The sequence below is a fragment of the Nycticebus coucang genome, chromosome 10 (genome assembly GCF_027406575.1).
Source record: "Nycticebus coucang isolate mNycCou1 chromosome 10, mNycCou1.pri, whole genome shotgun sequence".
Taxonomy (NCBI): domain Eukaryota; kingdom Metazoa; phylum Chordata; class Mammalia; order Primates; family Lorisidae; genus Nycticebus; species Nycticebus coucang.
Window position 1 is genome coordinate 1,838,093 of NC_069789.1, and position 16,591 is coordinate 1,854,683.

Genomic DNA, 16,591 nt, shown 5'->3' on the forward strand with positions numbered 1-16,591 from the left:
CAAATCTGTCTTTTCTTTCATTCTTTGTTTCCAGTTGTTCAGCCCTCCGTTTTACTGATATACAATGGAAAAATGTCCCTCCGATTGGCAAAGAATATACACTGATGAACTTCACTCTGCCATATTTCTTGCAAGAGCCGGCTGCCTGAGATATCCCCGTAACCTCTCATTGTTCTCTTCAACAAAGAACAAAAACTAACGGCGAGTGCAGCTTGATTTTCACAATATTTAGCAAGGTCATGGGATTTGCTTTTTTCTGTTCCTGATTTTAGATTTTCTTTGTCAACACATGAGTTTTACTGAATAACCAGGTAAACAGTTTTAATTTGTATTTGATTTTATTTTTCCTACCACTGTTCATATGCAACCTTTGGGGAAGAACTACTTCTTTGTTCTCTATGCCATAGGTATGATTTGGTTCTTTAAAAAAAATTATATATACATATATAAATGCGTAATTATGATGTTTCATGCAAGCCAGGCACAGTGGGTCACTATAATCTTTGCATTCTGTGAGGCTGAAGTAGGAGGATCTCTTGAGCTTCTGGGTTCGAGACCAGCCTGAGCCAGAGCAAGACCCGTCTCTCCTGAAAATAGAAAAATCACTGAGGTATAGTAGGCTATGCTTATGGTCCTCGCTACTTGGGAGGCTGACAGAGGGGGATTGCTTGAGCCCAACAGTTTGCGTTTGCTGTTAGCTATGATGCTATGACTCTTTAGACTGTGCAACAGCGTGAGACTCAGTCTCCAAAAAAAAGAAAAGAAAAAAGTTTCATCCATCTGCTTATTTGATAAATACGCAGATGACCCTGAAGCCAGTAATTAATGTTAATGATAAAGGATTTTTTAAATTTCTAGATTCCTCAAATATTTCATGAACATTAATTCCATGAAATTACTCTCGCCACCCTCCAAATAATTTTAGACGTTTTGTTTGTTGAGGAACTTTGATGTATGTGGAGTAGGCATGTTTGTTTTTATTCTGTAGAGAATGTTGCTGAGAAGCTGGGAAACGTTATTTTATCAGACAGACTAAGACAAGGGTTGCTTTTCTGTCCTTTTGTGAATCATAAGAATTATACTTCTTTATTCTTTTTGTTAATTAACATTACTGTTGTAATTCAGATTTCAATAGATTACTCAATGTCTACAAATAGTAATAGAAAGAAATGCACTATTAAATAAATACTAGACTATTTTTTCCCATTTAACTTTATCTCTGAGGCATAATATACGTATTTCTTAGTTAATTTATTCTACATAATCACCCTGCGTGAATAAGTCTATTTTTTCTAGTTGAAAACTGATTTCAGACTTAAGAACATCAAAGTCCTGAATATTATTGACAATGCTTGAAAACCATACTGTTTATAAAGTACATTCTTTAGTATTTTAAATGCCAGGACCTGACTATAGATTGATACAAATTTAAATTTAATATTTAGGACGAGTGTCACAATTCAAGAAATGAATATTTTTTTAAGAAAAAAATAATAGTTCAACTTTACACAACCCTAGATTTTTATTTCTTTGGCCTACAAGAAATGTAGGAATAACGGTGGCGCCTGTGGCTCAAAGGAGTGGGGCGCTAAACCCATATACCAGAGGTGGCGGGTTCAAACTCAGCCCCAGCCAAAAACTGCAAAAAATAAATAAATAAATAAATAAATAAAGTAGGAATAATTTTGGGGGGATAACTTTAACTATAGAAGTGTTGAGGCAAATTTTATAAATGTTTTTTAATGCTTAAATGAAATAATAAATGTGTATGTTGATTTCATTAACTTAAAAATAAAAATCCAGGGGATAGGAGCTATTTTAGAATTGAATTTTTTACAAATCCGGAGACAAACGACCTTTATTTTTATGCTTTGTTCTCTTGGCAGGTTGTTTGTAACCTCAGGCAATAAGAGTAATAATTTGTTTTCTTTGAATAAACTAAAAATAATGCAGATATTTAGAACTAATCTTCAGATCTTTCTGGTTCCAATATTCACACATTTGTGATTGGCTCCCTGATCACGCAGAGCTGCAGTTAGGGTGATTTTTGTTGTTGTTGTTACAGTTTTTGGCTGGGACCGTGTTTGAACCCGCCACCTCTGGTATATGGGGCCGGCACCCTACTCCTTGAGCCACAGGCGCCATCCAGGTGATGTATTTTTTTTTTCACACAAGATCATATCTAAATCTAAAAGGACCTTTACATGAAAATTATTAAGTATTGTTCACCTTTACATTGTAGATTTCATATACATTCAGAGAACATTAAGTTATAATTCTATGAAGTACTTGTTAGATTTGTTTCTGGTGTGTGATGGAAAAAAGAGTCACACCAGGTAAAACAAATTTACTAGTAGACTCATCCTAATGACTGCACACTAACATTTTAATGTTTACAAACCACAAAGCAGAACACTGTAATTTCCTTGTTTCCAGTAGGGAGCCCGATTTTCTGAATCAGGTATATAATGTGCTTAGGTAATAAAGTAGCTTTGCTCGCTAAAGCCCAGCACATGTCACTGTGGCTGTGTGAGAATAATGAGGACAAGTGATTGAGGAAAAAAGGTGATTTAAAATACGTTAGTATTCATGTTTATCATTCAATTTTTTCACCTTATTTATAGTAATGTTTCTATTTTATCTGAGAATTCTCTTGTCCATCTCTGTATGTTTTCTGGTCATTGAAATTGTGAGCTCTGACAGTTGCCCAAATGAAAAACAGCTCTTAAGAAAAAGATTAAACACTTAAAAATAGATTGAATTATTAAAAATTCTTCCCTATTTTGACTGAAATAGCAATAAGATTGCTTCATTCAACAAAGACTTTGTAAACCTATAGAGGCATAATAGTTGACTGTTAAAAGTCATAAACTTAATGATGAACTAGTAAACATAGTCTGCTGAGCTCACATGCCTCCCACATACCCTTTCCCAAGCTTGAGTAGTTAAAGTTTCACCATGAGAATGAGGGTGTTTGATATAGGAGCAGAAATTCACTCTATAAAGAGGATTTTATGACATAACCTTCTAAAGGATTTGCAAAATGTCATTCTTTAAGAATATTTTCAAATTTTAAACATGAAAAATGAGGAAATAGATACTAGAGCCTCATTAGGATGATAAAAAGTTTGGAGTAGGTGTTTCTTTGCCATGAAAAGAGAGACCCATACAATCTATCTTTAATAGTACATTTTTTGTGTATTCTATTCACTCGATAACATAAAGAAGCTATAGAAAGATCAGTGGATTGACAGGAAAATAGGAATTGAGAAAATGGATATTTTATAACAGATAATTTAAACATATAGTTTAAATTTTAATTCATAAACTACAGACATCAGAATTACTATTGGTGTACTTTAAGTACGTGCATTTAAAACATTGACTTATTAAATTTGTTTTTGTATATTCTAGACTGATAGAATAGAAATAGAGTATTAACCTATTTTTGAATAAAATACTTCATACAGTAGAGTAATATTTATTTCTTAATAAAAGTTATTATACATATTTACAGATAAGTTAGTAGCACAGCTTTGCAATGTCTGTTGTATTTGTTAGTGATGTTTAATTGTCAGGTCTTTAAGATGTTAATGATTCTTTTTGGTACTTAGCCTACTATCCTCTCATCCCCATCATGGTAATTATCCCCTGGGAAAACAAAGTGGAAAAAAACACGCTGACCAAATGCCAGTCTTAATTGTTGGGGTATGGCTCTACCATATAATTTTTCTAATTTATCAGGAAGATGCAAATGAATTCCAGAATTGATTTTATTTTTGATTAAACTCTTTATGCACATTATAATGCAAATCAATGCCCTTGGGTTAAAGGCAATTTGCCAATATTGTACCACTGAAGCAGGCAAGAGAAGGGCAGCATATTAAAAGCTGTTTATTCAGGTATGATGGATACGTTTCTGGGCACTTGTCTGCTACATTTGCCTTACATATAGAGTCGATCAGAACTTTAAAGACCAAAAATAAGAGAAACATAAAGAGTAAGTCAATTATTCACATTATCTCACTTGAGTAAAACCACAATTATTTTTGGAAGTTTTTGTTTGTTTTTCTTTTCTAAATTTGACTTAGCTGGCTGGCAATTTGATTTATTGAGCATAAATGGTCCATCCATATCAATTTGAATTTTATACACACACACACACACACACACACACACACATGAAAGATATATAAAGAATATAGCTCTCATCAGCCCCTGGTCCACTTGGAAGCTACTTTAAAAACACACACCATCTAGAAGACAGCTACTCCATTGCCCAGGGCTCTCTGTTTGTGGCTATCACTGTTTGAGTCACCTCTATGTCCTCCTACTGTTCCCTGATGGAGCAACCTGTACATCCAGCTGGCACTTAGAAAATGAAATATTAGGGCCAGGCACGGTGGCTGAGGTCTGAATCCTAGCACTTCCGGAGGCCAGAAGTTGGAAACCACCCTCAACAAGAAACATTTCTTTAAAAAAATAGGAAAATGGACCTGGTGTGGTAGCAGCTGCCTTGCAGAGGCTGAGGTGGGAAGACCTCTTGTTAGGAGGACAAAGTTGCAGTGAGCGATGATGAGACCACTGCACTACAGTCTGGGCATGAGAGACTTTCTCTTGAAGGGAAAGGAAAGGAAAGAAGAGGAAAGGGAAGGGAAGGGGGAGGGGAGAGGGAAGGGGAGGAGAAGGGGGAGGGGAGGGGAAAGGGAAGGGGGAGGGGAGGGGAAAGGGAAGGGGGAGGGGAGGGAAGGGGGAGGGGAGAGGGAAGGGGAGGGGAAGGGGGAGGGGAGGGGAAAGGGAAGGGGGAGGGGAGGGGAAAGGGAAGGGGGAGGGGAGGGAAGGGGGAGGGGAGAGGGAAGGGGAGGGGAGGGGGAGGGGAGGGAAGGGGGAGGGGAAAGGGAAGGGGAGGGGAGGGGGAGGGGAGGGGGAGGGAGGGGGAGATTATCTGAGAAATTTGATTCATCACATAGACAACAGAAATGATTAACTTTATTTATTCTTAAAAATGAATTTTTACTCTATTTGTAATAGAGTAAAAAGATTGTAAGGATCTCACTTGTAATGCAAATGGAGCTCACATGTACTGAATGCCCACTTTTATGCTAGGAGTTTTCATTTCAGAATTTTCTTTCATCTTCACAAAACACTGAGAGTCAGAGTCTGATGATGACCCTGGTGGGGAAACCCAGTTTCAGAGATGTCCAGTGACACACAAATGTCCTGCAGGGTGTTGGTGATCTGGGAGACTTTGCCCCACTCACCTGAGTCCAGACTTCTCCCCAGAGCCCTGCCAAGGAGCCAGAAGGAACAGACCAGGGTACACTGACTGTGGAATAAGGTAGTCACGGGTCCACATTTGTTAAAAGAAAACACCCACTAGCCATGAGACCATCCTGAGCAACATGTTCCCTTCATTAAACAGGAAAAATGAAGCCCATCTTGAAGAGTTATCGGAAGGACTTTCTGACTCTATTTGGCATAAAAGAAAGCCTCAGCCTACCATTTTCAGTCTAGCAGCTGGAAACCGTTTGAAACAGTTCCCCCAAAAGGTAGCTCCTCTGAATCTCCTTACTTTTTTAAGTCAGATAATCTGGTGAGAGAAGGGTAAATTTGTGATTAAGGAAAATGGAAAGAGTTTTAGGAATCACCCCAAAATAATTCAGGTTAAAGTATTTTATATAAACTCAGCAATAAAACTCTTAGTTTTGACATAGACCATCTTAGCTTCAAGTTTCACTAAGGTGCATGGTTCTTATGTAGAAATGAAAAAGATGGTAACTTGGAAATATGAATTATACATATTTTTCACAAATTCCTTCCATGTATGTATTTGTTAATCTGAGTTGTATTCTTTCTCAGATCTCTGTATTGTGAAAGGATCACATGTAATGTCAGTTTCTAAATATTTTTAACATCCCAGGGAATGTTCTAAAATTCCACATAATTTGAGGTCACTTACCTTTAATAACTGTGCAAGGACTATTTAGTGTGACAAATTTAAGGAAAATGGAAAGGTTTTCTAATTTTGAAATATTTGAGACTCACTGGTCTTTATTTTGATGCTAGCATAAGATATTTTTCTAAAAAATTTTTCATATGTGTATAAAAGTTCTCATTTGTAACCTAAACTTAGGCTTTTACAAAACTGGTATTCTTTAAACATTATAAGCAGTTCATAAGATCATATTTTAAACTTATAAATTTGAAATCATGTTTTTCTTTCATAAAGTCTTTGTCAATTAAACTTCCACTAATATAAACAATCTCAAAACAAATATTTAGCAGAATTCAAAATGTGCCATATAAATCCTTGATACATCCATCTTTGTATGCTTTTTTCACAGAGATTTTACTCCAAGCTCATATGAGTAGTGCTATTAGGCTGAATAAACTTTATTTAATCTATAAATATGGTCTGTGAACAAAACTTGATATGAATTACTTAGATTCAGTGTAGTGATTTGAGCCATAAGCACAAAAGATTTTTAAAAATCTATCTAAATGAAATAGACACAGGTTTTTATAATTCTGCATTTCTTCCAAATCGTGCTTAAAATACAAACTCAACAGTAAAAGCACAACAAAAACACACAATTTTATTTATTGAATTTTTGAGACTTCTTGAGTTCTATCTAATTTGCTTTTAAAAACGAGGCTTTTACTATTTCCTACAAGGACATAAGGTATGATTTTCTGTCATTTGTACATGGTAATTACAGATTAATCCTGTTGAAAAATCTATGTATTATATTATTTCTATAGACATGGTGGCTTTGCGACTGTTTGTCTTACATAAAAATGTGTATTTAGGCTGTTTCTACCAGCATCTGTATGCTTACTGTTACTTTTTTGGTTTGATACTTGGATTGCCTTTAGTATTTCTGGTTTCAGCAAAATACTTGGATTGGGAATCAGACTGCACTCTGCCAAGAAAAATGCAAATAGAGAAAAGGGCGCCAGTATGTAAGGGCTACCCTCAGTTTTCTATTAGAGATTTTGCAGTTTTTTATTTTATTTTATTTTATTTTATTTTTTACCGGGGCTGGGTTTGAACCCACCACCTCTGGTACATGGGGCCGGCGCCCCACTCCTTTGAGCCACTCTTTTAGGGATTTCGCAAGTTCATTATGTCCATCATCAAGCATCTCTCTCCTATAAGCAGCACCGGGTCTGTTTTCCTTGTGTTGTGTTCATCTGAACCAGAAAAACAGAGTCCATTCTACACCCTAGTCTTTCCTGTCCTGGTGTGGTCAGCCAATTATAAAATTATTTTATTTTGACCTCTTAAGTATATCTAAACTTCATCATCTTTTTTCTATTTCCACTGAAAAATGCTCCTATTCAGAAAACGGGTGAGCCAAGGGCATCCTATTTCTAGGTGTCATTTATATTGTTACAAACTTTTCCCGACTTTAAGCATCCTGGCTACCCCAGTGCCAGTGGTCCCTCACTCTCCTTGCCCTGTGTCAGTCACGCACACGGCGGCAAAATGCATAGCCAGACACGCATACCAAACACACTATGCACGCATGCTGTTCAGTTCTTGAATGCTCTGTTTCTCTTATGCCTATATACCTCTTAACTTCTTTGCCTAATTCTGGAAGATCTAAAGTCTTCATCAAGAATCACCTCCTCTTGCATTGAGTGCCTAATTGTGGTTAGAAGTCACACACATGTGTGTTTTCAGAAATCGAAGTCATATAAGCACTGTTACCTAAATCACTGGGCAGGCTGAGAGCAGTAAAAAGGGAAAAGCAATGATTAATCTTCAGGTAGGAATTAGAAGGCCAACATCAGCGATAATCAAGGGTCATTATAGAAGTATCATGGGAATGGATGCACAAGAAATCCAGGTAGAGTTAGACAGACGGCCAGCTACAGACCAAAGAAAGACCAGCGCCTAGACATTATAAAAGATAAAACAACCTATTCATTATGAGTTCAAATGGAAATGTAACTCTTTTTCTGAGTTAATTCCCAACAAGTATAACACATTTACTTTTAACAGCATACTAATTCTGATCAACACTTTGGGAGAAATGTAATAGATGCCTTTCTAAATTCATCTGTCTTTGTCTTTCTTTAGTTTTGTTGATTTGAAGTCCATGTTATTTGCTACAAGAAATGCTACATTAACTTTCTTTGGGTTTCCATTTGCATGTAGTGTTGTTTTCCATAAAAGACATTTAATAAGAAAGACACCTGTATTCAAATATTGGTAGTAGCACAATTTACAATCGGAAAGATGTGGAAACAACCCAAGTGCCCATTTACACATGACTGGATTAATAAAATATGGCCTATGTATATCATGGATTACTGCATATCCATAAAATAATGGTGAACTAGTATCTCTTGTATTAACCTGGATGGAACCAGAGACCATTCTTCTAAGTGAAGTATCACAAGACATAGAAAAACAAACACCACACGTCCTCATTATTAAACTGGAACTAATCAGTCAACATTTATATGCACATACAGAAATATTTTCACCAAAAACCAAGCAGGTGGGATAGGGAGAAAAGGATGAGTAAATTCACCCCTAAGAGGTACAACGCATGCTACCTGGATGATGGGCACACTTTGAGGCAAACAAAGCAAGGTATATAACCAAAACATATGTACCCCCATTGTATTCTGAGGTTAAAAAAATCAATAGTCTGAAATAAAAATATATTTCATGGAAGAAGCCCAAGTGCCCATTGACCCATGAATGGCTTAACAAATTGTGGTAAATGTATACTCTGGAATACTATGCAGCCTTAAAAAAAGATGGAGCCTTAACCTCTTTTATGTTGACATGGATGGAGCTGGAAAATATTCTCCTGAGTAAAGTGTCTCAAGAGTGGAGGAAAAAGTATCCAATGTACTCAGTACTTCTATGAAACCAACTTATATTTACTCACACTTTCTTATGAAAGATAGAACACAACTATATCCCAGGATGAAGGAGAGAAATGGATGGGAAAGGAGGGGAGGGGGGAGATTTGACAGAGGGAGGGTAAAAGGCGGGACCACACCTATGGAGCATGTTGCAAGGGTACAAGTCAAATCTGTCAAGTGTAGAACATAAATGTCTTAGCACAATAATCAAGTAAATGAGGTGAAAGGAAAGCTATGTTCATTGGTTTGATGTATCCACATCAGATTGTATAAAAAAAAAAAAAAACACGTTGTACCCCACATATGCATATGTATAAGTGTATTTGTGATCTAAGCGTATTTGACTTAATAAAAAAAAGAGAAAAAAATACTCAAAAATCATGCCAAAAAAATATTTAAAAGCTAGGAAAAGAAAATAAAATGTGTGAGATCTCATATGTACACACACACACACACACACTACTGGGCAAGTTAGCAAGGGTGTGCGTGAACACCACTGGTGGGAAAGTAAACTCATGCAGACAATATGGAAAACGGTGTGGATGTTCTTAACCAATTAAATAGACTGCTTTTAGTTTTTCTCTTTCTGGGGGATACTTCTCCACTCTTTCATGTTGATATTTCTTCCTGGATTATTTTATTCCCAAATGTATCTTCAACATAGACCATAGCAGTATCCATAAATTAGATTTTTCTTACCAATGTATTTTGGAAGCCCATTTTTGAAACTAAATAGACAGACTGGCTATACTAAAACAAGTAAATTAATGAAACAAACGCATCCTAGAAAAAGTGCCACATACCTCCCTGCTGAATATCATTATAGTCACTTCCAAGTGCTTCCCTTGGCCATCTGGTGCCCAAAGCGATTTTCAGCGATGAGCTACGTACGTAGCCCTTTTTCTAGGATGAGTTCACAAACTCAATTGTCAGATGCTGACAACTCTGATGGTCACTCCAGTTCCGAAATCACTATGAAAGGTGGACTAGGTGCTGGTGTCAGTGCAGTTTCTCCAGGGGAGTAGCTGCAACATGACCTCAGTGATATTCAGCAACGAGATGTGTGACACATTTTCTAGGACGACTTCGCCAACTCCATTGCCCAATCTCACAAATAATCAACACAGCAGAAAAATTGTGAAAAGACTTGCATAAAATTTTTATGAAATAGAAAATCCAAATGAGTAAAAAAAAAAAATAAGAAAAATGCTTAATATCATTCACAATGAAAAGATATAAACCTAAACCAAAACGGAAAAAAATGTGTCATAAGTATTCACGAAATATCTTAATGTTAAATGAAGTCACGATACCAAGAATGGATGGGATATGGAATTTTGGAAATACTCAGCGTTCAAGCTGAGCTTCTACACCTCAGCATGTAATCTGGAAAGGTTGGCACTATATTATAAATTTAAAGGCAAGCCAACCCTTCTAACACCGCATTTCGCTTTCAGAAAAACACAGCAATCTATGTCTGTGCATATTACAATTGCTTTTATAGCGTCAGTATAGAAATAGACCAAATATTCATCCAGGGAAAGATTTTTTTTCCTTTAAAGGGAATATATTCACATGATGATACTACATAACAATAACTATATATATATTATTATTTTTTATTTATTTATTTTTTTGGCAGTTTTGGCTGAAGCTGGGCTTGAACCCGCCACCCCTAGTATATGGAGCCAGCGCCCTACTCCTTGAGCCACAGGTGCCGCCCCACAATGAAATTTTTTTAAAAAAGAAAAACAGTTGAAAGATCAACACAAGTATCTTGAAAACATTCAGTGTTGAAGAAGCAGGACGCAAAAAGATACGCATTGTATGAGTCCATTTTATAAAGTTTCAAATTGACAGAACCAAACCTACCTTGTCGGAGGATGCAGCTGGTTAAAAGGAGTGTGGACCAAGCAGAGGCGCTATGATTGTGCCTTCCAGGTGCAGAAAATGTTGTGATCTGTGACTTGCCTTTGGCGGAATCTGGACTCATGCTAATATTTTATATCCTTAATCCAGGAGGTTAATAAATGAGTGTTTATTGTAATATGTATTACACAATGTATGACATGTGTTTTTGTATTTATAGTTTTTTTCTTTATGCCTTTTCTTTGTCACCATAGAAGGGTTAGAAAAAAAATGGAATGAGAAATTGGAAATGTACAATCTCTGTAAAAATAAGACACGTGATAGAATCCAAATATTTTACCCTGATCTTAACCAGTGAGGTAATTCTACCAGACTGTCAACTTCAGATGTAAAATTATTAGGTAAAATAATTCTGGGCTTAGTTCTCTTTCAACTTACATTTGTTGGATAAAGGACTTTTAAATGTCAATGAATTTATGGAAGTGAATGTAATTAGGTTTTACTAATAAAGTACAGCTAGCATTTAAGTGACATATTAACTTTTATTAAGTAAGCTGTTTAAAAATAGAAATTCAAAATATGCAAATTTAATAGGGCAAATTATGTTCATTTTTAACCATCTGCTTTTCCGTTTGCCAAAGTGGAAAAAAAAAAAAAGTAAAAAGGAAATAGTAAGAGATGACAGATTTCCAATGGAAAATAATTGTATTGTAAAATATTTATTAACTTTATTTTTCATTTGGTTGGAGAACAGACACTAAACTTAATTTGACCTAGAAACTAAATATTCTAAGAATCCCAGCAGCCCTAATTAGCTGGAGAAACTGAGCTTTTACCGCATAACCTTCAAATCATCTCTTTGAATTCGCTCTTTGCTTCTAACTTGGTGTTATTCCAAGTGTTTTAAGCGTCTCATTTCATATCATTAATGAAACAACTCAATCAACAAGCCAGGTTCGTTCGTGAGTAGATTTAGGCTGAGGCAGAATTAAAAGGCAAGCACTTTTCTATTTATTTTTATTTTCATTAAAACTAAAACATTTCATTACTTCTAATAGTCCATTCACAATTTGCCTTTTGAATGATAATATGTGAATTTCACGTTTCTTCTCCAAAAACATAGGTATGCAGGAAAATAATGTTAATAAGACACATTCACCTTTCTTGTTTGATAATATAACCGTTGTAACATTGTGCATGCCTGAAACCATAACTCTTTGAAATTATATAATGGCTCATTTTTATTTTGTTTATTTACATTTATCTTTACCGTTACTCAATATACTGAGACGCAAACAAAAGCACGCCCATATTGCTGAAAGTTTAAACTGATAAAATGTCAGTTGTTTTTATTTATTTTATTTCCTAAGGTCTAAAAAAGAGCATATGAACTAAAAAGATCTTAAAAAGACCCCACTATAAACAAAGAATGTTAGGGAAACTTTTAATCTAGGATTTCTTTATTTTTATCAAAGTTCATAACATCCGCAGTAAACAAAATACCAACCTAATGCATCCCAAACTGATAAATTTCTCAATGTTCTGAATTCATTTATTCATACCTTCATCCTTCCAAGTTTCATATATTCTGTTATTAATTAATTAATACATTCATATATTCATGTGTTCATTCACCCAGCGCATATTTGCTTCTATGAGCCACTTTTAATAGTCTCTGATAGAAATGAAATTTTATCACTGGCCCACTGAGTTCACAGTCTAGAGAGAGATCCAGATATGAAAAACAAATAACTACAGAATAAATCATATTTTCAATTGCTAATTTTTATTGTACAATGACTTTTCATAAAATGATAGCACAGGTAGACAAGTTAACTTTGTTATTTGAACTGGGTCTTTAAGGTTAAATAAACATTTCCCACTCAAAGAAAGGTAATAAAGATACTATATATAGAAAAAAACAAGATACAAGTTGTTGATGGTATAGGGGTCTGAAGAGCAGTTTCAGAAACTAGTATAGAAAGAAGTATGGGGTGGGGCACGCAGAAACCCTTAAGCACCTCCTATCGTTGGAAAATACATCAATCCCCAACCATGTAATTCAAAGTAAAATCACACAGTGAATAAAACTCTAAGATGGTCATATATTGCTCAGTTTTGCTCTGTAACGACCACAGGAATATTTTCTGGAGGTATCAAATATGAAATATTTTCCAAATAAATTCTGGTTTCCTTGATTTAATGGTGTTTTACACATATATCCAGTATCCACAATACGTGAGCTCTGGGTAATAATCTGTGAAAATACAGATTCTACTGAATCTGAACAAATTCTGGTCCTAGAAACTGTGTTTACAATCAGTGAAACAAGGACTTCAACAGTGAAAATATTCATGGAGTGTTGCAAGGATACAGTTATTTTAACCTTAACTTAAATTGAGTTGAGAACCACTACTAGCTTTCTTTAAAAGACTATTTTCAAGTTATATGTTATTTTGTAACCTCTCTTTTGATGTCCTATCAGTCAAATAAAATGTAAAATTTCTGATAACATTCAGATATTTTGGGGCATAATTGTGGACAGATTTTTTTCTATAACATTAAGTCATTTTATTCATCTGTCATTAAATGATAATTTTTAATTACAGCAACTTGTATAGATCTACATCATTGTGAATTTATATGAAACTGCATACTTGATTCCAGTTACCTTATAATTGGAAAAATACGTCATATAACCCTCTCATTCAATTGCCTGGAGAAAATGTTCTGTCATTTGTGTATCAGAGACTTAAAGGACTCTGTCTAACCAAATGAAGTTCCTTCTAGTCACAACCACTGGTGTTTTTGTTGCTGTGTCTTTCCCCCCCTTATTTGAAAGGGAAATCACTAAATTATTTTACATTTTTTAATTTCAAAGTATAAATAAGTATACGGGGTACAAATACTTTTGGTTGCATGGATCACTTTTGTAATACTTGAGTCGTGATTCTAAGGGTGCCCGTCATCAAGATTGTGTTTGTTATGTTCATTAGGTAAGTTTTTGTGCACACCACTTGATACCCCTTGAGATTTACTTCCACTAAGCATGTCTGTTCTGAGTTAATTTCAATTTGACAGCATACATATATATATATATATATACATATATATATATATATACATATATATATAGTGTTTGTTTTTCAATTATTGAGATACTTCACTTAGAATAATCTCAAGTTCCATCCAAATTGTTGAAAAAGACATTATTAATTCATCCTTTTGTGGCTGAATATTATTTCAAGGTATACATACACTACATTTTCTGGAGCCACTCGTGAACTCATGAGCATTTAAGTTCAATAAACTGAAATCGATCAATAAACTTGCAACCAACATCCTAGAGCAGGTAGACGTCTCTTCGATAAAATGACTTCTTTTAGGGGGAGGCAGAGTATGAGATTGCTGGATCAAATGGTAGGTCTACTTTTAGTTGTTTGAGGAATCTCCACACTGCTTTCCACAGCGGTTGTAGTCATTTTAAGTCCCACCAGCAGTGGGGAAGCTTTCCTTTCTCTCCACATTTGTACTGGGATCTACTGTTTTTAGACTTTTTGGTAACAGCCGTTCTCAACTGGAGTTAGGTGATATCTCATTGTGGCTTTAATTCCCATTTCTCTGATTTTTAGTGACTTTGAGCCTTTTCTTGTACTCTTTTTGGCTATTCATCTATCTTCTTTTGAAGAGGTTCTGTTTGTGTGTTTTGCCTAAATTTTAAAGAGGTTGTTTCTCTTTTTCCGGCTGATTTGCTTGAGTTCTTTGTAGATGAGAGTCGTGAGCCCTTTATGGGATATGGTTGGCAAATATTTTCACCGATCTTTTAGGTTGCCTGTTTCCTCTGTTCTTTATTTCCTTGGCTGTGGAGAAGCTTTTTTTTTTTTTTGAGACAGAGTCTCACTATATGGCCCTGGGTAGAGTACTATGGTGTCACAGCTCACAGCAACTTCAAACTCTTGGGCTTAAGTGATTCTCTTGCCTCAGCCTCCAAGTAGCTGGGACTACAGGTGCCCACCACAATGCCCAGCTATTTTTTATGGCAGTTGTCATTGTTGTTTAGCAAGCCCAGACCGGATTCCAACCCGCCAGCCTTGGTGTATGTGGTTGCACCGTAACCACTGTGCTACGGGTGCCCAGCCTGTGCAGAATCTGTTTTACATAATCCAGTCCCTTTTATTTGTTTTTATCATTGCTTTGATTGCCACTGGGGTTGTCTTCATAAATTCTTTGGCTAGGCCAACATCTACAAGAGATTTTTCAATAGTTTCCTCTAGAATTTTTAAGGTTTCATCCTAACATTTAATTATTTTATCCCTCTTGAATTATTTTTTCTCAATGGTAAGTGGTATGGATCCTGATTCATTCTTCTGCTATCCAGTTTTCCTAATACACTCTGAGGAATTCTTTCCACCATCAGTGTAAACACATTCAACACGGATTCTTTCCCTCCGAGGATATTGTTGCTTGCTACATCAAACATCCGTTGGCTGTATTTGGATAGTTTTAAATATGAATTTTCTCTTCTGTTCCATTGGTCTATGTCTCTATTTTGTGACAATATCATTCTAGTCTGTTCCTACAGCCTCGAGGTACAATTTGAAGTCAGGAACATGGTGCCTTCAGATTTATTGCTTTTAAGATTGCTTTGGCTATTCAGGCCTTTTACTGGTTCCAAAGAAAACTTAGAATTATTATTATTTATTTTTAGATGTTTAGATATGAGACATACGAAATTATTATCTGTCAGGGCATGCACGGAATCTGTCAATCACTTTGGGTAGAATGGCCATTTTAGCAGTGGCTCTTCCACTGATCCACGAACACGATTTGTGTTTTTGTTTCTCTGTATTTTCTGTAATTTCTTTCCGCAGCGTATTGTAGTTCTGTGTTCTATTTGTAGAGCTCTTTCACCTCTTGGCTGAGTTTATTTATCAATTTCAAGAGTGTCTTAGTGGAATCTTTGGCATTTTTGAGCAACAAGATCATATCATCAGCCAAAAGCAATAGTTTGGCCTTCCTCCCTCCCCATCAGTTCACAGATACGACCAAAGACGTGAGCTCTGCCGCTTTCGTGCCAGGAAGCTTGCCTACGTAGCTTTCTAAATAATCACTTACCAAGAGAAATTAGGATTTGTAGACACTGATATTTATAAAATTACAATGATATCTTCTTTTATTCTCTATATTTTTAAAATTTAATTCCTCAACAGAATTTGTCTTGTAGTCCTACAGTTCCTGTGTACTGAGGAGAGATGCCAGCCTCCTGAGTCTGTTCCCCCCTTTTATCATTTTTTCTTGTAATGTCAGTTCATTATGACCTGGAAAATAGCTGTCCTTTAGTTTTTTCTTTATTTTTTTCACATGACTGTGATTTTCTATACTTATATCTGGTTATTACAAAATACTTTTTGAGCATGCTTTTATATTACTATTTTGGTGTAGTATACTGATAAGTAAATAGCATTACTAACAGCCAAGTAGCCTATTATTCACATAAAAATTTTGAAAGAGAACAGTGGAAAGATTTGGGATGAACATGGTATTTTTTTTTTCTTTTTTGAGACAGAGTCTCACCATGTCACCCTTGGCAGAGTGCCGTGGCATCACAGCTCACAGCAACCTCAAACTCTTGGGCTTAAGTGATTCTCTTGCTTCAGCCTCCCAAGTAGTTGAGACAACAGGTGCCTGCCACAATGAATTACTATTTTTAAGTCACTGGAGTTAAGGTGAGAATGATTAACAGGAGTTGTTGTGTGTTAAGCTGAGTATGTTTAAAGAAAAACTAGAGGCTAAGACTCATACCTTGACAAATAAATTAGGAAGACAGACGAAAGGC